The 22295-nt window shown below is 32.6% G+C and overlaps 1 long non-coding RNA gene across 1 annotated transcript in view; it reads left to right on the plus strand.

The window, feature by feature from the left end:
• The window catches only part of LOC145258025 (uncharacterized), an 899758-nt gene that overhangs the window by 150536 nt on the left and 726927 nt on the right, over positions 1–22295 (plus strand). The window lies entirely within an intron of this gene.

Raw genomic sequence — 22295 nt, forward strand, 5'->3', positions numbered from 1 at the left:
TAGACACAGTTAATCAATTGAGAACAACATAGCTCTATCTAAAAACATATTAAATGATATAAACTCGAGAGTAAAAATAATGAAAATAATATTTTCTTGTCATATCCTTTGTGATGTATAACTTACTTTATAGAACTTCAAAATAAATCTTTTATAACGGTTAAATTAAAATATAAATATATGTTTATAATTGTCGTGGCCGAAATACGTATTTCGATAATTAATGGTTATTCCAATCACGTAAAATTATTTCGAGTTAAAAGAATCCAAACTTTAGCCGGATTATTTCGTTCTCTTCATTAACGATGATAACGTTCGTTCTTCAGATAAACAGCAGCAGGCCTTCTTCTTCTTCTTCTTCTTCTTCTTCTTCTTCTTCGTCTCCAACACACACAAAAAATAAAATAAAATAAAACAAAGTATCCTCTAAAGACAGGTCCTGGATATGACTTTAAACTATATCTGATGGTGAGGGCCCCAGCTCGCAGACCTTAGGGAGTATGGAACCACCCTTTAATTGCCATTGCTCCCAGGTCCACTCAAACTCGGAGTGGTAGGACCTGTTAGGGTCCCAACTATGGGTTAAATAGAATACGACTTTAAAAACAAATATACTATATTAAAAAAATCGTTCTTCAAAATCACCAGATTCGGCATTAAATAACCTGAAAAGGGTTGATATGCCGTAAAACAAAACAACCAACCAACCAAGTCTCTCGAGCAAAATATATGTCTCCTTTTTTATGCCCTTTCGGACCCCAAACAGTATCTAAATTCGCATAATCGCCCTCGCTTCGTATCTAAATGATTCTAGATTCTGGTGCCACCATTTCCATACAGCGGACACATAGTGGATCATTTCTCTGTTTCATTGCATCGTTATCACAAAAGTTTAATACTTCTTTAACCTTCTCTAAACTAATGGCTGTTTACTAAATGTAAAATCAATGGGTTACGATGTGTTGATAAATTATTTCCAATCAGAAATTGGCGGAGTAAAACGGTTAACCGGGTTCATTGCGCACACACAATATCATCATGTGTTAATGCGTTATATATTATAAAGTAGAACCCTGTGATAACGCATTACAAGTTAGTAACAAAATACAGTACAGTATATAATAAAAATGTATATGATTAAATAACATTAAAAATAACACCGTAAGGCGAGGCAAATACCGTAACCACCCGTTGCTAACCCTAACCCTAACTACCCGCTGCTAATCCTAACCCTAACCACCCGCTGCTAACCCTAACCCTAACCAGCCGCTGCTAACCCGAACCCTAACCACCCGCTGCTAACCCTAACCCTAACCACCCGCTGCTAACCCTAACCCTAACCACCCGCTGCTAACCCTAACCCTAACCACCCGCTGCTAACTCTAACCCTAACCCGCTGATGAGAATTCGACTGAAGTAAAAAGAAACAATCGGGAATCATCGATTCAGGGGGTCACGATTAATACCAGTCCACATATTCGAACCTGGTAACAGAATCCATATCTGGCTTCATTAACAAGGACCTACTCCATTCGGCCACCGTTAACCACGAGAAATACTGTTGAAATTTAAACATTTATTTTTTTATATATAGATAAGTACAGTTCACTTTTTGGCGTGCCACAATGATGCCTGAATAGCAGAAGAAGTAAAAGAGCGTGTTATTCACACGTTGTAAAGTTACGCCTAGCAAGCAACACAGCACGTATTACAACAAAATGTCAGAGTGATCTAATCATTATATGATTATCTGCACATAAGAGTTAAATTGACCGACTTTGATTTCACTTGAAAGTGTTCAACGATAAGAAACGGGTTTCTTAAATGGCTGACAAAATTATTTACTATAATAATTTTTAAATACCTAGATACACTAATGTTGCATCCTTTCGAAAATCATCAGTGTATGGTGTTACGATTAACACTGGTCGATAGATTCGAACCCGGCAACAGAAGCCATCTCTGGCTTCATATATATACATGATAAAAGCAAAAAATATTTCCAAATAAATATTCTCTAAGATACACATAAATAAAACATCCAGAATACATTTAGTGAATAGATTTCACTATATAACTTTAGATACTTAGATATAAAACGCAACACTTGAATTAAAATATTTTGAAATGCTTGCAACTGCAATTTTTCTAAAACTTCATTTGCAAAAATGAAATTATGTTTTTATTTTAAAGATATTTTTTAAAAAAAGTATTAAAGCCTAAAGAATTCTTAACAGTAATTGTAGAATATTTAGATATATATGAATTGGTTCTTTGTTGTTTTTTTTTTTGTTTTTTTTTTTGTAACTGGATTTATTGCTTTAAATATGAATGCTTTATTTTACTTTTGAAATTATTTTTCTTTGGTTTGAAGATAAATAAAAATAAACCTAATCTGAATTGAATGCAAATCTATATATCTATAAAAGTAAACGTGCCTTCTGTCTGTCTGTCTGTCTGTGTATCTATGTATCTGTGTGTCTATGTGTGTACATTTCCCTACGCAATAACTCTGTCAATTTTTAGTCTAAAGACTCGAAATTTGATATACAGGGTATGGAGATTTCGGAATATCGAGGTAATCAGGTTACTGCCAGAAATTTGGCGATTAAGGAGTCAAAGTTCAACAATTTGACCTTTGAGAACTCTACCAAACTCCTCCGACAATTTTAGGTCTAAACACTTGAAATTTTAGATACAAATTCATTGGGCATGGATTTAATTTAATAACTCGATTTGAGCCCAAAACAATAAATTTTAAGGGGTCATAATAGGGGTCAAAATTTAAAAAATTGACCACTTTTTTTTCTGTTTGCTTAACATACATCTCCAAATACCCGGGCAACGCCGGGCACCCATGCTAGTTATTCAATAAATGCATTAAACTTCGGATTATCTCCCCTTTTTCTTACTCGAACCATTCCAAAAAGTGATAACAAAGAATACCGCAACGACTTTAAGTTCTTTGGCAGAATATACTGACGCGTAGGTTAAAGGGCGCTAGTTTAACAGCTTTCAGTCTTTAGCAGAATATGGTGACGCGTAGTCTAAAATTTTTAATTTCTAGTTAATTTTTTTTTTTTTTGCTTAACTTGACGCGATATTAAAGTTTCATTTGTAACATGCATTTCAGATTTCTATATCGCTATATGAGTAAAGCGATTATGTTTTGATAAGTTCTGACGTCAACAAACGATTTTATCATTAACAACACAGCTGTAGCATTTATTGTATTCTTTTTTTTATTTATATTTCTAATTTAATTTTTATTTAATTAAGTATGCAACTCGAACCGTCATCGCAATTTATGACTATGAATATTCCCGATCGTTAGATAATTGAAATTTGCGATTATTTCGAGCGTTTATTTATTTTTAATAAATAAACGCTCGAAATAATCGCAAAATCACACTGCTTGAGTGGTAGCGTTTCGAAATATAAGATAAAATGGGGTTAGGACAACGTGCTGATTCCTTCAATCCATGCAGATTATTCTGATGGCGAGTCCTCCCTGCCTACGGTTCTTCAGGGCCTGGGCAGCGGGTGTCAAGCAAAGACCATATGTGGGGGCTACCCCACGTATAAGACCTTGGTCAATGTAGGGGCAACCTTTCATACCAATTGTTACTATCCAGCTCCCCTACTCCCCGGAGAGTTGGTTCCCATTTCCCCTTCACTCCTCACTTTAAAAATCGGCCTTGTGCCTAATTTGCTCGGTGGGGGAGCAAATAAATACCTATACGAAAGTATTTCCAAAAAGACATGCCTATTTTTTTTAACTAACATAAACTTGAAGAGTTAAAAAGGGGGGTGGTACCATTAAAACTTGTAACATTCATTGATAGAGAGGTTATTTTTCTATATAGTCACATTCTCAATGCACTTTCGCAAGCGATGAACGATGGTTGTGCAAGGGCGTCCGGTAAGTGCTTTTTCATTCGAAGGTTATTTCAAAAGTAAAGCCTCCTAATTTTTTAACTGAGAAAGTAAACGAGCCAGGGGGAAGACAGAGAAAAATACGATATTTGCACAAGCGAAAAATGCGTTAGTTTCCACAAAAAAAAAAAAAGTTTCCTTTTCTTTTTTTTTTCTGTGCGATTAAAACAAGACACAGCGTTCACTTTTAACAGTCAACAAATAAAGGGTTCTGGATAAAGAAAAAATACTGTCGCAATAAAATATGTCATTGGACATTGAATTGTATGAAGATGGGAGTAGTACCGTCCAAACAATGCCCTTTTGTGAGGAATCAAAAAACGTTATATATATATATATATATATATATATATATATATATATATATATATATATATAGAGAGAGAGAGAGAGAGAGAGAGAGAGAGATAAAAAATGACAAAAGACTATATTCCAAAGTTCATGATGTTCATTTTTCATGTAATTCAATTGACATTTACAATTCTTGACAGTATCTGTTTCGTAGCACAAAACCAATCACTTAATTATTATATCAATTAGTGAATGTATTTTGCCTATAACTCATTAATCAATCCATAAAGGCAAATAATGTTCGCTTTGACATTATTAAAATCCGAAAAATGGAAGAGAAGCTGTAAATACCTCATAATATGTTTCCATTGCGCCATTTTGAATATATATATATATATATATATATATATATATATCTGTACTCCTATAAATTCGTTTGTCTTTTGGGTGTATTGATATTTATATATATAAAAAAAACCTTTCCTACTTATTTAAAAAGAAAATACAATTTTCTTATATATGGGTTGTACAATTGCATTCATCTGCAAAAGATCTAGCTAATTAGCATATTCTTTTAAATATTCATTTTAATTAATTCCCTATTAGTTTTTCGGGTTTTTTTTATGGGATAATCATCTAGAGTTAACTATTACGTGTAATTATATTCATGCAGATATTCTACATGATTTATACTTGCATAATATTTGCGTAAAATGTTTACAGGAAACACAAAATTGTTTCCATATATATTTATGTATACGTAAATAATTTTGTTGCACAAATTTTGCCTACCAAACTCCTCCTAGAGTTTTGGTCTACAGACATGAAACTTCATATATAAGGTATTTGAATCCATGCAAAACTTTATATTTGGGTTTTAGCCCGGACAAATCGGTGCAAAAGTGTGAAAATTAAGAAAAAAGAAAGAAATTTGCCAGGTGAAAGTCGAACGCTGGCATTACGAATGCATAACGTAGTAGGTATTGGTTAATGTTTTAATTTTTAGCCTTGCAGTAAACATGCTTTGATAGCACAATCATTTACGACAGAGGCTAAATAAATCGTGAGCTGATCGTTTTGGTTTCGATTCTCGGTGGTGGCGCATGAGTCTTTTTTTTATCCTTTTTAAATCATTACTATATATTGCAACCAATCTATCTATCTATATCTATAAAAGTGAAAATGGCTATCTGTCTTTTCTCTATGGTAGTTAAGGAAGACTATTGTGCAGAAATACATTACTTTACATATTCACACTTTTAATATATACATATGCACATAACCTTATGAACAGTACATAGGCCCGAGCAAAGCCGGGCGGAACTGCTAGTATATATATATATATATATATATATATATATATAATATGACGTTGCTTTCGTGTTAAAAACTAAGACTGAATCATTATAAAGATACGATTAAAAAGAAAGTACATTAGTAAAGTTGACACAAATGCATCTTAACCAAACCTCATCTAGAAATAAAAAAAGCGTCCTATTTTCTTCTCTCACCGGTCGCATTACACTATTTTAGAAAACTTCCGGTTTGTCGCACTTGCGATGATTTTAACTCTTGTCATTTGCTGCAAAGCATAAAGAAGAGATTTAACGAAGAAAGTTGACTGGAAACCGACAAAAAAAAAAAAAGAAAAGAAAACAGATGTTCCGTATTATCGTCTAAGAATCTGTTTGAATAATTGATGGGTCTAAGTCAACATATTATTAACCTCTAACCACATGTCAACGAAAAGTTGCAAAATCTGGGGGAGAATGCATGCTTATTTAACGGAATGTCATGAACGTAACTTTAGAAGCCTTTTAGTAGACATTATTAAAGTACTGGCTTGTAAAGCGTGGTCATTATAAATATGATAAAATGCATTATGGCACCGACGCCATGTAATATGAAAGCGCCATGTCCACCTAATAATACTAGTAAAATATCTAAATATTATGTCTTATATATATATATATATATGAAATAAAATGAAGGTGGAAGGATCTGAATACTCAACGTTATATATATATATATATATATATATATATATATATATATATATATATATATATGTATATAAACTAGTAAGATGCCTTGCGTGGTGCGGTTGTAATATACGCTTAAATATGATATTTTAATTCATGCACATTTCTATTTATTATTATAGATACAATATCTATTTATACATATATTGTACCCTATACAAAGTAGTGATTTCAGCAACAAAAAATAGTACTTGGTCTAATAAAGTAAAATTATTAGCTCTTCATTATTATTATCTTTTGTATTTACATATGCATATCCAAATATTAAGAAAATTACGCTGTTAAGCATATAAATGTATATTTGTGCATGCCTATAAATAGCGCGTTTGATCCACTTACACTTGAGAAGTTCCATTACTTTTTATTTTGGCTCTTTATCAGCTATTTTAATCGGTTTAAACTAAATCGATATTTCCATAGGTTACAATCCTATATTTATAAAGTCAGACAGACAAATACTCAGCCGCAGTAATACAGGGAATTATGGTAAACAGTACCGACAATTGTAATGCTATATATATATATATATATATATATATATATATATATATACTAGACTACCCGTGACCCGTTGGGTCAGTATGTTATATTGGCTATGGAATTAATGTATGGGTGTGACACTTGGGATGTAAAGAAAATAGTGTTGTCTGACATAACAGAAACATTTCTATGAAAGTATATTAAAATGAAAAAAGAATAAAGATAGATCTCTATGAGTCCTTCTGTTTATAATTGTCTATTTCTGAGAAAAAAAACTTGCAGCCATTGAATTATAAGTGGTTTTCCATACTTATAGGTAAATGTGCACTGAACAGATACCGTAATACTTAAAGTTAAATTCAAATTTGAATATATCTTTTAATTTAAACGCGAAAAAAACAATTTGGACGCTGAAAACGTACACAGCAAAACAATACGTTTTATTGTCTCGTTGATTATTTATTTGAAACGCAAATTTACAAAAAAAACAACATATGTTCGGGGTTATTTATTTATGTTGGTAGTTTAGAAGAAAATGAATGAATGTTTTTTTTTTTAAGAAAGGTGTATTAAAAAATGGAGAATAAATTTAAAAAAAGTAAGGCTGTGGGTAAATCGCCGTTGTAAAATGCTCTTATGGTTATCAACGGGTTAAAGTAGATTTATTTGCAAGAAAATTGCGTTAAAATAACTAAAACGTAGTACGGAAATGAACAATATAAAAAAATGCAGAAAGTATTAACAATTATTTATTTGGATAATTTAAACGCGAAAAAAACAATTGGGCCGCTGAAAAAGTACACAGTAAAACAATACGATTTATTGTCGCGTTGATTTATGTTTATGTGCGCATACGCAACGGGAAGTCGTAAACCGGATGTTGGGTTACAACACCTGTTACAAGGTCATTTGAGTTTCATAATTACATAGTCATATATGTGTGTGGGGGTTGTGTGTGTGTACAGGTAGATAAATGGATAAATATTAGCTTGAAGTCTATTTAAGAAGCATTCTTTGATTTATGCAAACATTGTTGAACAAAACATGATTATTTTGTTTAATTATGCGTTTTAATGTTATATATATGTGTGTGTGTGTGTGTAATTCATTAAACACGGGGCACATTTTAGATGTAAAACGAAGTAATTAAATAAAATTTTTTAAACATTACCAAAAATCATTCTTTGTATGTTTACTAGCCGGGAGACATGACGTTATTTGGGATTGGATGAGGATCAACAAATGTTCCACCCTCTCATACTTTTATTGTCAGCGAAATCTGTGAAATCGCCTATTTTTTAATCAAATTGATTGCCTACTCCAGTTAGGGAGCCTCTTTGCAGTGTACCCAGAGGCATCTTCACATGCCTCTTCGCAGTGACTTGTTTGCAGTACATTTTAGTCTACATTGACAGTAGAGAATCTACTTTTGATTTTAGAAAATTATCTGTAAATAATTGCTACACTTAAAAGTTTAAATTGCAAAAGTCAAGTATCATGGTACAGTTGTGCCTTTCACAGAAACATTCATCTCGAACACGTCCCTGTCATATCAAAGAAAAAACTGTTGACTTTATGAAATCATTTTTACATAATGATTTGAATTAAGGAAAATATACAAAACTCAAGTATCAGGCTTATATTGTGTTAAAAAACATTTATTTCTAACGCGTACCTAGATATGTTTTTCTACTTGTGCGGCGATGAAACTTTTCAAATGAACTTGTTCTGTTAAGTTGCATAGAAATGTTAAATTTTCAAATGAACTTGTTATGTTAAGTTGCATAGAAATGTTAACTTTTTAAATGAACTTGTTATGTACAGTTGCATAGAAATGTTAACTTTTCAAATGAACTTGTTATGTACAGTTGCATGGAAATGTTAACTTTTCAAATGAACTTGTTATGTTAAGTTGCATAGAAATGTTAAATTTTCAAATGAACTTGTTATGTTAAGTTGCATAGAAATGTTAACTTTTTAAATGAACTTGTTATGTACAGTTGCATAGAAATGTTAACTTTTCAAATGAACTTGTTATGTACAGTTGCATGGAAATGTTAACTTTTTAAATTAACTTGTTATGTTAAGTTGCATAGAAATGTTAACTTTTCAAATGAACTTGTTATGTACAGTTGCATGGAAATGTTAACTTTTCAAATGAACTTGTTATGTACAGTTGCAGAGAAGAGTTAACTTTTCAAATGAACTTGTTATGTACAGTTGCATAGAAATGTTAACTTTTCAAATGAACTTGTTATGTACAGTTGCAAAGAAATGTTAACTTTTTAAATGAACTTGTTATGTTAAGTTGCATAGAAATGTTAACTTTTCAAATGAACTTGTTATGTACAGTTGCATAGAAATGTTAACTTTTCAAATGAACTTGTTATGTACAGTTGCATAGAAATGTTAACTTTTTAAATGAACTTGTTATGTACAGTTGCATAGAAATGTTAACTTTTCAAATGAACTTGTTATGTACAGTTGCATAGAAATGTTAACTTTTCAAATGAACTTGTTATGTACAGTTAGATAGAAATGTTAACTTTTCAAATGAACTTGTTATGTACATTTGCATAGAAATGTTAACTTTTCAAATGAACTTGTTATGTTAAGTTGCAGAGAAGAGTTAACTTTTCAAATGAACTTGTTATGTTAAGTTGCATAGAAATGTTAACTTTTCAAATGAACTTGTTATGTACAGTTGCATAGAAATGTTAACTTTTCAAATGAACTTGTTATGTACAGTTGCATAGAAATGTTAACTTTTCAAATGAACTTGTTATGTTAAGTTGCAGAGAAGAGTTAACTTTTCAAATGAACTTGTTATGTACAGTTGCATAGAAATGTTAACTTTTCAAATGAACTTGTTATGTACAGTTGCATAGAAATTTTAACTTTTTAAATGAACTTGTTATGTACAGTTGCATAGAAATGTTAACTTTTCAAATGAACTTGTTATGTACAGTTGCATGGAAATGTTAACTTTTCAAATGAACTTGTTATGTTAAGTTGCAGAGAAGAGTTAACTTTTCAAATGAACTTGTTATGTTAAGTTGCATAGAAATGTTAACTTTTCAAATGAACTTGTTATGTACAGTTGCATAGAAATGTTAACTTTTCAAATGAACTTGTTATGTACAGTTGCATAGAAATTTTAACTTTTCAAATGAACTTGTTATGTTAAGTTGCAGAGAAGAGTTAACTTTTCAAATGAACTTGTTATGTACAGTTGCATAGAAATGTTAACTTTTTAAATGAACTTGTTATGTACAGTTGCATAGAAATGTTAACTTTTCAAATGAACTGGTTATGTACAGTTGCATAGAAATGTTAACTTTTCAAATGAACTTGTTATGTACAGTTGCATAGAGATGTTAACTTTTTAAATTAACTTGTTATGTACAGTTGCATAGAAATGTTAACTTTTCAAATGAACTTGTTATGTACAGTTGCATAGAAATGTTAACTTTTCAAATGAACTTGTTATGTACAGTTGCATAGAAATGTTAACTTTTCAAATGAACTTGTTATGTACAGTTGCATAGAAATGCTAACCTTTTTAAAGTAACTTGTTATGTTAAGTTTCAGAGAAGAGTTAACTTTTCAAATGAACTTGTTATGTTTAGTTGCATAGAAATGTTAACTTTTTAAATGAACTTGTTATGTACAGTTGCAGAGAAGAGTCAACTTTTCAAATGAACTTGTTATGTTTAGTTGCATAGAAATGTTAACTTTTCAAATGAACTTGTTATGTTAAGTTGCGTAGAAATGTTAACCTTTCAAATAAACTTGCTCTGTTAAGTTGCATAGAAATGTTAACTTTGGCCAAAATCAAACTCTTTCTTTCTACGATCTTTTTTTTTTCGATTATCGATTTTCCATACTTTAAGATGCATTCTGATAGAAGACGGACGTATGACACATAAAATACGTTCGTGTGGAATTTCAAAATAATCGGTCCAACTGTTCCAGAATCCATGAGGAACGAACGCACTCACACGCACAAACACACACACACACACATACACACACACACACGCGCGCGCACGCTCACCCAGTTCTTTTCATATAAAACTAAAGATTGAAATGTTTAAAAACTATCCTTACATTTTCTTAATTTATTTTTAAAGGTGGGTGTGATTTTTAATTGAAAACTAACAAATCTCAACAAGCGAGGAAGAAAAATATATTGATAAAAACATAAGAGTAGTAAAGAAAGTTCATAAAGAAAAAGAGAGTGACTGACTTTACGTTCTCTCTCTCTCTCTCTCACACACACACACACACACACGCAAACACGCACGCATTTTCTCTCTCTTTTCACCTTCCTCTGGTAACCGTTAGCGACGCGTGTTTTGGTTTTCATTAAAAAAATATCGTGATTCAGCAGGTCGCAGGTACGTCTAGTCAAATATAAATGCTATAAAAAAAGGTAAAAAAAAATTCCTCCAAAAACAAAACAAAAGAAAAAACACTGAATTCTTTTAAATGGTGATCCAAAAAAAAAAAAATGTAAAGAGAGCGGTTACACGCTTAGTTTCTATTATGGTTTCAAGAAGTCACATGAGTTCTCGCGAAATCTCGTTACAACTTTTATCTGATTTTAATTTCATAATGCGACGCAAAAATAAGAAAATATTAAAAAAAAATAAGCGACCGAATAATGAAAACAAAAACAGAACTGATTTAAAAAAAATTAAGAAATACATGTTTACAATAGAATTGCGTAGAAGATACTGTTATATAAAAGAATGTGTATCATTAGACAGTGCAAGATTTCAATTCATACTGCCGCGTAGATTTTTCAGTTTGATTGTTTGAATGGAACATACAAAGATCGAAGGTGAGAATTGTGCACTTAGTGTCGGAATCCAAAGGTGTTGTTAACACCTGAACATAACAATTACGAAAACGAAAACAGATGTGAACAATAAAAAAACAAAACAAACAAAAAAATAAGACAAATAAATAAAAAAAAACACGGATTATCAATCAGGGTTTTCATCATCAGTAATCAAATCGATAAACTATTTTAAATACAAATTGCGCATCTTAAGACTTTCGAATCTAAGTAAAAATATAGATCTTAATATTAACGTTTCTGAACTGAGATTTGATCAGTTTTGGTCCCCACACAAAAGGAGAGTGGACCTATAAATTCACCCTTGTCCGTTAGTCCGTTAGTCTGTCCACACTTTTCTCAATAACTACGCCTTGGAATTTTTTGAAATTTTGCACAAACATTAAACATGATATAAGTAAAAAAAGTAGCAGAACCGATTTTTTCGGGAAAACTTCGGTTGCCCCCCCCCTATAGGTGCCTTTATGGGAAAATTTACAATTTAAAAAAAATCTTAAAACAAAAATTCATGCCTTGTTTTATAGACAACTTTTTGAAAAGTTGTAAGTAACTGATTTCTATATAATTTTGTTTACCTATACTAAGGGCTCTTTTAGCGCTAATGAAAACACTCCATTTTTGGGACTATTTTACCATATATTTCTAAAATTTTCTGTATATGTTTACTAAGCAGTTTTGCATGGTGCTGAACTCGAATTAAAATATATTAAGGTCTTGAGGAGTTTGGGGGCTAAATGGTGGTGGGGGGAATGATGGACTTAGTCATTTCTTTTTTGTGCACAACTCAAATTAACATATATTAAGGCCTAAAACTGCACCATTTGTTCATTGTCACCAGAATTTGGCGTCCCCTAAAGATTTTGGGGGATACATGGGGGAGGGAGGGAATGCTGAACTTAGTCATTTTTTATGCCTCGTTCACTGTGCAGTCACGGGTTGCCGTGCATGCTTCACTGGTTTATTCTAAGTTTACTAAACGTTTATGACTCTGACATACAAAACTGCAAAACCGTTACGAAAAGAATATTACTCTCTTTCCTAGGTAGGGTAATTTCGCTTCACGACGTATAAAAACAAATACATATTATTGAGTACTAGGTTTTACAAATATTAATGCCTATCGTGTGCCACAATTCACGAGAATCTTGAAGCCCCTAATTACAATGCCTCCCCATTGGGACAGAGTTAGACACCAGGGTCGTTTTATAATGCGGAGAAAATTTTTAAATCGTCTCACTCGTGAAGGATTTCTCCTTCACTAACTGAAAACAAGAAATTGAACTGTAGCGTCTCAAGAACAGATACTGTACTTTGATCTTGGCCCGACGAAAGGCACTTTTATGAAGGATGGATTTAGATCAAATATGGAATAAGGATCCTGCACGTAAGGTTTAATAGCATTATATGTGGATTTAAATTTTCGTAAGTAAAAAATGAGTTGAGAAATTGTGCTGTTCGAAAAATGAAATTTTCCTTTTAGTTTCATGTAAAAACTAGCAGGGAAACCCGACGTTGCTTGCGATTGAATGCGTGTTAACGACTGTTTCACTACTTTTATTGTCATCCAAATCGGTGAAATCGTTCATTTTTAAATCAAATCTATTGATTGCCTGTTTTGTCGGGGACCCACCGCGGTACATACGAAGAAATCTGTACATGTCTCCTTGCTATAAATTAGTTCACAATACATTGTAGTCTACATTGCACTGTAGAGAATTTACTGCGGCTTTTACTAAATCATGTTTTACATAAAAATTTGAATTACAGTTTCAAATGCAAACGTTACGTATCATACTTCGGTTGTGTTCTAAATAGAAGCATTTATTTCGAACGCGTCTCTGCTTTATTAAAAAAACACACCATTGATTTAATACACCGGCCATTTCTGCTTGCGAATTAATATAGATTCTTACCTGCACTTGTGATGTTTTAGTCAAAATCGGACTGTTCTCTTTTTTCAATTGTTTTTTTTTTCGATTATCGATTCCCGATACCTATCGGGGGCATTTCGATACAAACCCTATCTAAGAAGACTTCTAGACACACTAAGTATATTTGTGTAAAATTTCAGCAAAATCGTGCAAGCCGTTTCGGAGTTCATAGGGCACGAACTCATACACACACAGACACATCCCCAGGTTGTGGTCCCCTTGATTTATGAGAACTTCGACTGAAGTGAAATAAAACAAAAAAAGAGGCAAAGTGCTTCTATATATAAGAAGAAATAAATACATAACTATCTTGCTCCATAATCTGGAAAATTAAAAAAAAAAACGACTTTAATCATTCACATACATTGATATATTATAATGGTTATGTTATTTTCCGTATAGAAATACTTGTGGAATTGGACGACATACTGTTTCATTGAATACGCATTATTAAGTCGCGTAAACACGTCTTGCCTATCTGATATCATTTGCGTCTGAGACATTCACGAACTTTTCACTTTTAGAATTAAAACAACCATTTGCTTCCGGTTAAAAAACATATTCAATTTTCTTCACGACTTTTCACAGATATAAAAGAATCGCGTGTATTCAACAGATTTAAATTGACTGCGGGAAAATTATGTTTTTATTCGGCACCTCTTGATTGTATAAACGGAAGTGACACTTGCAGATCCTCTTCAGACGAAATTGACGTATTTAATGAATTCATTGCCACCGATATTTAAATGTGGCCATTTTAGATTTATGTCCAACGTATAGTCTGCAGTTGTTTGAATTTTACGGCATATCAATCATCGCCAGTTCATTTTTATCATGAAACGCTATGTTTTTTTATACAGCACTAGCAGAGAGACCACGTTGCTCGGAATATAATGCGGATGAACGAATGTTTCATGATTCCAATATCTTTACTGCCATTGAAATCGGCGACATAATCTATTTTTCAGTCAAATTCGTTGAATGTTTGCTCTAGTCAGGGACTCACCACGGTACACCAGGCGGAAGATTCACTGGCTTTCCCACAGTGATTTAGTTCACAATACACTGTAGTCAGCTGATTTTATAAAATTATTTTTATATAACGGTTTAAATTAAAATTTCAAATGCAAAAATTAAGTGCCAAGGTTCAATTGTGCATTAAACGGAAACAGTGAAAAAACGTCTCAAATGTTCTTTTTTAATCGTATTTTTCGATTATCGATTTTCGATTAACGATTTTCGATATTTAGCGGAGGTATCCCGATACAAAACTTATAAAATAACACTCCCAGTCACATAAATAACATTAGTGTTAAATTTAGAAAGACAAAATCGGTCCAGCCGTTTCGGAGTCCATAAGGAACGAACTTACTCACACACAGAAACAAAGTGCCTTATATATATATATATATATATATATATATATATATATATATATATATATATATATATAGTAATTTATAAAATATATATGGCGATTAAGCTACACTGAATATTCGGCGTTTCATCCACTCTAGGATTCGTCAGGCTTATGCGCGAATTCTGTGGTTGTTTCTCGTTTTTATATGGTCCTCTTCTGTTGAGGATTTTAGTTAGCCAATCAGCTTTCTAGTATCCACCGCGCCCCTTCCTATCAGCCAATGGGCATGCATTTTATCGAACAAAGGATATGTTTTAGAACTAGGTTAGTGGTTTAAGGCGGACCTTTTCCTTTTTTTTATATATAAATATACATATGTGTACATACAAAACGAGAAACAACCACAGAATTCGCGCATAAGCCTGACGAATCCTAGAGTGGATGAAACGCGGAATATTCAGTGTAGCTTAATCGCCATATATATTTTATAAATTACTAACTAGCTCTACCTACGTATTGAGCACTTTTGAAGTAAATACTTAAAGTTTACGCATAAATCTATACTTTCGTATATTAATTTTATGTGAGTAAATGAAGTAGTTATACTTAGCTACTGAAACAGTCGACCACTCTCAAAAGAATTTATTTCACCACATTAAAAATAGATATGGAAAGAGTTAATTTCGAAACATCGCTAAAAAACATCCCCACACCCAGCAAGCATAGCTATATTATTAACTAACCTAGAGGTAGGCTCCCTCTACCGTGCTAGAAAACTACTTACACCTGAACATATCCTGTACCTCTATAAAACCACCATTTGCCCGTGTATGGAGTATTGCTGTCACATTTGGGCTGGTGCATCTGCTGCTAGTCTCTTGCTCCTAGACAAGGTTCAAAAGAGAGTCGCCAATCTGATAGGCCCTGAACTGGCATCTAAGCTTCAGCCTCTGTCCCATCGACGAAACGTTGCATCCCTCTGCCTGTTCTACAAGTATTTTAGTGGTGAATGCTCTGACGAACTGCAGACACTTGTGCCACCCACGACGTAGACACCCTCGACAAACACGACAGGCAACTAAATCCCACCCCACGCAGTAGAGATCCCTAGATGTAAAAGATCTTTCTACTCCAGTAGTTTCTTCCCCAGAACCGCTAGACTCTGGAATTCCATTCCAGGTCCCTGCTTCCCCAACTGTACTGACATGCAGAATTTCAAGTATAACGCGAACCGACATCTTGCTGCCCAAATCCCAACATAGTGCCCCAGTAGTTGCTGCCCCTGATAGTGGCCCCCTACACCAAAGTGGCAATGTGTCTTGTTTGGGGTGAAAATGTAATAAAAAATGTGATGTGAATAAATATTTCGTTGTAGAAATACACACTTAGAACGGCAAGCTACAAATGTGATCCCTAATCCATAATAAATATTATACAAAAATGTAAAATGTTTCGCTGCGAAACTATCTATTTAGAATACTTCGTACATATTTGGCTCCAAATCAATACCAGCCCCTTACTATACAGAAATTAAAATCTAATGTTAACAACTACATCGTTGTAGAAATACCCACTTACATATGCAACAAAGCACGGACACACATACACAAATGCATACGAAACGCGAAACGATGTCACCACAAGGATAAAGGAAAAGACTATAAAAACAGAACGTGTGCAACAGACGGAGGATCACGTTCGGGAGCACGTTTGCGAACACGTTCGAGATCAGGTTAGAGACGCGGATGACGTTGGACAAGACAGGGCTCAGAGAGAAGATGATCATGTTTTATTCCGGAAAGTTCCCGGATATAAATGGCGTTATTACACAAAAATAAGTGAGTTGAATTTATACTTGTCTTCTGTTCTTTGCGATGTACTTTGCTACAACGTGTTGGGTGCCGTGTGTAAAAGTCGGTAACGTTACAGAATGACCTATAAACATGACCTCTAATCCATAGTAGCCGCTTACTCTTTAGTGGCAAAATATCTTGTTTGGATTGTATAACAATTAAAATAAAACACAATGTATAAAAGGGTGTTTTTATTGAACGCATAGATAAGGCTTGACGGGTAATACCATCCGGGTTTGATTAAACTTGGGAGCAATGTCAAGTAAATCTATGGTCGATAATTGAGTGTCAATATTGAATGAACTCTTGTGACATGCATTAAGCGATTTAGTTTTTATGGCTCAATTATTATGGACTTTTGAATATATATTCTTGCAAATAGTATCAATGACATGAGCACTTTACCTTATTGTATACATTTTTTTGTAACACTGAACCCTGAATGAAATTTTACACACGAACTGTTTCACATATTTTCTACTTATATTTTTCAAGTTTTTTTTTACTACAAATCATAAAACTTTAAGTTTCACCCTATGCAGCTACAAGCAAATACACGGGAATCTTAAAACTTTTAATGTGCCGTTTTGATTATTTCGCTAACAATTTTTTCCTCTGATGAGAAGAAATAGCATTCTTTGAAAATCCGCGGATTAAGTATTATATAACTTTGGAGTATTCTGCCGAATAATAAAAACTTTTTGTATAATTCTACTTTACAACTCTGTTCTTATATATATATATATATATATATATATATATATATATATATATATATATATATATATATATATATATATATATATAAAGCTGAATGTGTGTGTGTGTGTGTGTGGTCACGAATAGGCTCCTATATGGTTGACTATTTTAAAAAACTGATTACATATAATGGTAGAAGATTTATCGAGACACAGGAATGGGTATGTTTGATCTGGCAGAACAGTGGTTCATTAAAATTGTGGTGTCTGCGTTCGCGCCTGGTCCACAAAGTATGGAAATAAAAAATTTAAAAATTAAAAAAAACGTTTACAAGTGTTTTTTATATAGATGTACATAAGAATATTTTGATAAGTATGTTTTAACTTAAATAGGGATGGTATAATAAAATTGTGGGGTCTGTGTTCGCGCCTGGCCTCCATAGAATGGAAATAGGCACAAACTTTAATAAAGACTTTTCATATCTACCTGCGTAAGTATACTTTGATAATTATGTTTCAGTTTGAAGAAATATGGTATAATAAAATTATGGGGTGTTCGTTCGCGCCTGACCTCAATAGAATGGAAAAATGTCACAAATTTTAACAAGGTTTTTTTTTTTAAGATAGATCCACAGAATATTATGATAAGTGTTTCAGTGTGAACAGGTATGGTATAATAAATTATGGGGGTTATCTATTTTATTTTTACTTTCATCATATTTTGCTTTGGTTTTGATATCCCCAAATTCGAAGCTATCTCTTTACAATCCTTTCTTTTCATAACCTATACTACTTTCATAAATCAGAGTCTATTTTCTGTAGGCTTTTTTTAAACCCAGTCAACGACGGGTACTTTTGCTAGTATATATATATATATATATATATATATATATATACATATATATATATATATATATATATATATATATATATATATATATATATATATATATATATATATATGAAACGTTGTTCTAACACATCCCTGTACAAACAGAACTAAGACACTCGAAGATATTGTATAGTAGACATTCAAGTTCTCTTTTTCGAATTAAAAGTATAATCGCAAGGAATTTCTTATTCGTGTTTTATTTGATTCCATTCGAAGTTCTCAGAACAACTAATCTGGTGGGGTATCCAGTTTTTAGCTTTTTCTTAATCTAACATAACTAGAAGAATATGTATCATTTCTCGAAAAAAAACAGTGTTAGTTAGTCATACCGATGAGATTTATTCGGACTGCAATTACTATGTGGATTTTTATAGTTTAGTTTTACTTGTAGTACAAATCTCCCCATGCAAGATTTTAGTGACAATTGGTTGTACAGAGAGTGCTTAGACACCGGAAGACATTGTCAAGTAGGCATTCAAACTTTCTCTCTCCTGTATGTGTTCGCATATATGACAAAATGAATTCTACGTTGCTGGATTTTTTAGATGAGGATTGGTTATTTGGCATTATTTGGATCCTTCGGACTACTGTTCTCACCTTCAGTATAATTTTCACAACGTTTCGGTTGATGAAACCTCAGATCGTATTCAGGTATATCTTGTCGAAATAAGAAATGTGTTCTTTGAAAGCGGGAATTTTGACGGGATTTCGAATAGAACCATTTATTTACGTCACGGGGGTAGAATGTTCTTGTTCTGTCAGCCATGACTGCATAGAAATCCTATATAATTCGAAAATGTATTTTTCCATCGCTCACAGTGAGAACTGAGCCTTCAATGTTCATTGTTTACGATTGATTTTTTCCCAGTATATATATATTTTTTTTCCGTAACCACAATCAAGGTAAATGTTTCTCGCATGTTTTTCCTGATAGGAATCCCCCCTCTTTTTTCTTTCTATTCAAAAAATGCTACATTGCCAAAAGTGTTTTCATTCATAAAGTCTGGAGAAATGCTGCTTTTGAAAATTTTCAAACGATATAATGCTTGAAAATGTCGAACTGGACATTGAAACAATTGTAGCATAAAATGAAATACACTTTTCGTTGCCATCAACGCCTTGTCTTGAAGTCTTGAATTTCCACACACAGTATATATATATATATATATATATATATATATATATATATATATATATATATATATATTATAGTTAAGTTTATCAAAATAATCCAAGATGGCAAAACTAAAGTATATTATAAATATTGAAGAGTTAATATTTATAAAGTAATCTCAACCAGATGTAAAAGCTCGATAACACCAAATAGGAAGTAGAGCTTATAATAACAACAAGTTGTTAACAAAGCATGGTAAAAATACTTTGAAAAGAGTTAAAAACATATATAATTTAAAAAAGGAAGCACAAAATAAGTGGGTAGACTATTCACTTATTTTGTGCTTCCTTTTTAAAATTAAATGTTTTTAACTCTTTTTCAAAGTGTTTTTAACATGTTTTATTTACTACTTGTTCTTATATATATATATATATATATATATACACACACTTTTATATGTATATATACACTATATATATGTATATATACAATATATATGCATGTATATATGTATGTATTTAATTATATAAGTGCATATATATATATATATATATATATATATATATATATATATATATATATATATATATATATATATATATATACAAAGGATCGAATGGCCCGATCGTCGAAGATAAGATGGAAGCGTGGGTGCAAAGTCGTCACCACTGAGAGACAAAACTAGTTAACTGAGAAATGACGTCACGCCTAGAAGGCAAACAAACAATATCTGTGGAGCAGTCAGAAGCCAAAAGTTTTGTATAAAAATGCTCTCATATGTAAAAATTATTTGCTTTACAATTTTAAAACCTTAAAAAATGAGATTCTCAACATTACTCTATAGAATAATGTGAAAATGTGAGGATTTAGCAAATGTGGAAATTTAGCAGAGAAGCCATTAAATAAAAAACGGACCCAAACTTCAAACACACAACAAATAAATGTCAGTAAAGGCAAAATAAGTTACCCTTCTATCTACCTGGATACGTTTTGTGCGTTTTATTATATTTTAACGCTCATATTTGGTTCGACAAAAGAACTAGTGTCGAGTAGATAAGTAAAACCGACAACATGACAACATCATGACCTAATGCGAAACTTCCGGTTGTCTAAACTGTCGCTTTCGGGCCGATACCTAAACGTGACGTCATAGATTAATTACCCGGCCTTGTCTCTCAGTGGTGACGGCGAGGTCAATAGAGTTATATAATTACTAAGGCTAGGGCAACAACATATTCTTTTCATTGTTTTGACTATCGGGTGGGTATACGTTGATATTTATGATATGATTTTATTGTTATACCGGCCTTACTTGAACAGAGGAATTTACACCGATTAGCACTATAAATACCGCTAGTAATTCCACCACCGGCGAGAGAGATGCGACTGCACTTCAACTGTCAGCCGAGTGTCCAGCATATATACACGCTTTCCTACCTTTGTACATTATTGTTAATACACTTGTTGCTTAACCAAACCTCGACTTGATTGTTCTTATTTTTTACTGTTGTTCCAGGACACAGCATTTATATAGAGTGGTGTGGTTCTAAGTTGATTAACTGTGTCTGTGTCGGATATATACTCGAGAGTCAAAACAATGATAACGATATTGTCATAGCCCTAATAATTACATAGAAAAAACTACATTTAAAATTATACTTGACAATTATATATTATTTTGATCAAAAGGAGTTATAACATTTTGGGGTGACTGTATATTTCCGAGTGATATCTACACACACGAACTACGGTCGTTTCGCTTAAATTATTTTATTTATCATCTGTGGAATTATTGAAATAAACTAAATAGAATAAAAAATGTTAAGAAAATATCGCAGATGAGTTCCTCTTTAATTTCTGGGATTAAAGCTAACATATTGGCAGTACATTCTTTCATTTTATGTTCTTTTTCTTGGGAACCATTCTTATCCAACCAAATATGAGGATATATTCTAAATCACTGATTGCCATGATAAACAAGACTCTACATGAGAGCTCATCTTTAAAAGTCCTAGGCTTAAAAATCACAGGCAATATTAACTGGAATAAATTGATGACATTGCCAAGGCTGTCGCAAATAAGTTAGGCTCCCTCCACCCCGCTGAAAAGTTACTGACACCAGAGAGAGCTTCGTACAAAGTTGTGATTCTCCCATGCACGGAATATCGTTGTTATATCTAGGCTTGTGCATCTACTATCGGTCTCTCAGCCGAGAAAGAGTTCGAAGAGATGTGAACAGACATAACGCTACATAACGTTACAAGTTGCTATATGACTTTTTTGAGCTGAAACAATATATTTATACAGGGTGTCCAAAAAGTCACTAAAGGATTCTGAACTTAAATAGATTCTTTATTCTTGACGGCGTTTTCTGTAATTTTAACACAATCTGACTAAGACATTGAGAAATTAAAAATAAATAATGCAAAATTCAAGCAGTATTTATTTATAAACGAAATAATGTCCTATAAATGTTGTCCTTTTCCAGCTTCGCATATAAATGTACTTTCCAAAACATTATTCTGGACAGATAGCAGAATCTCTTGATTGCGGTTTAATACCCTTTTTGCGTTCCGGATATTTTCATTCAGGGATTAAGGTGGCCAAAAAGTCACTGCAAGCATTGGAGAAAAATATCCGCACCGAAATAAGGGAGATAAATCGTAACAAGAGATTCTGCAATATGCCATGAATGAAGCTGAAAATGAGCCAAATTTAAGACATTATTTTTAGTCGCGTGCAAGCGACTCTAGAAGTTACTCCGCTGGTCGGTCGGTCGGTCGGTCGGTCGGTCGGTCGGTCGGTCAGTCGGTCTGTCTGTCTGTCCGTAACAT

This window comes from Euprymna scolopes, chromosome 33, assembly GCF_053919585.1.
Source record: "Euprymna scolopes isolate OS-2025 chromosome 33, ASM5391958v1, whole genome shotgun sequence".
Classification (NCBI taxonomy): Eukaryota; Metazoa; Mollusca; class Cephalopoda; order Sepiida; family Sepiolidae; genus Euprymna; species Euprymna scolopes.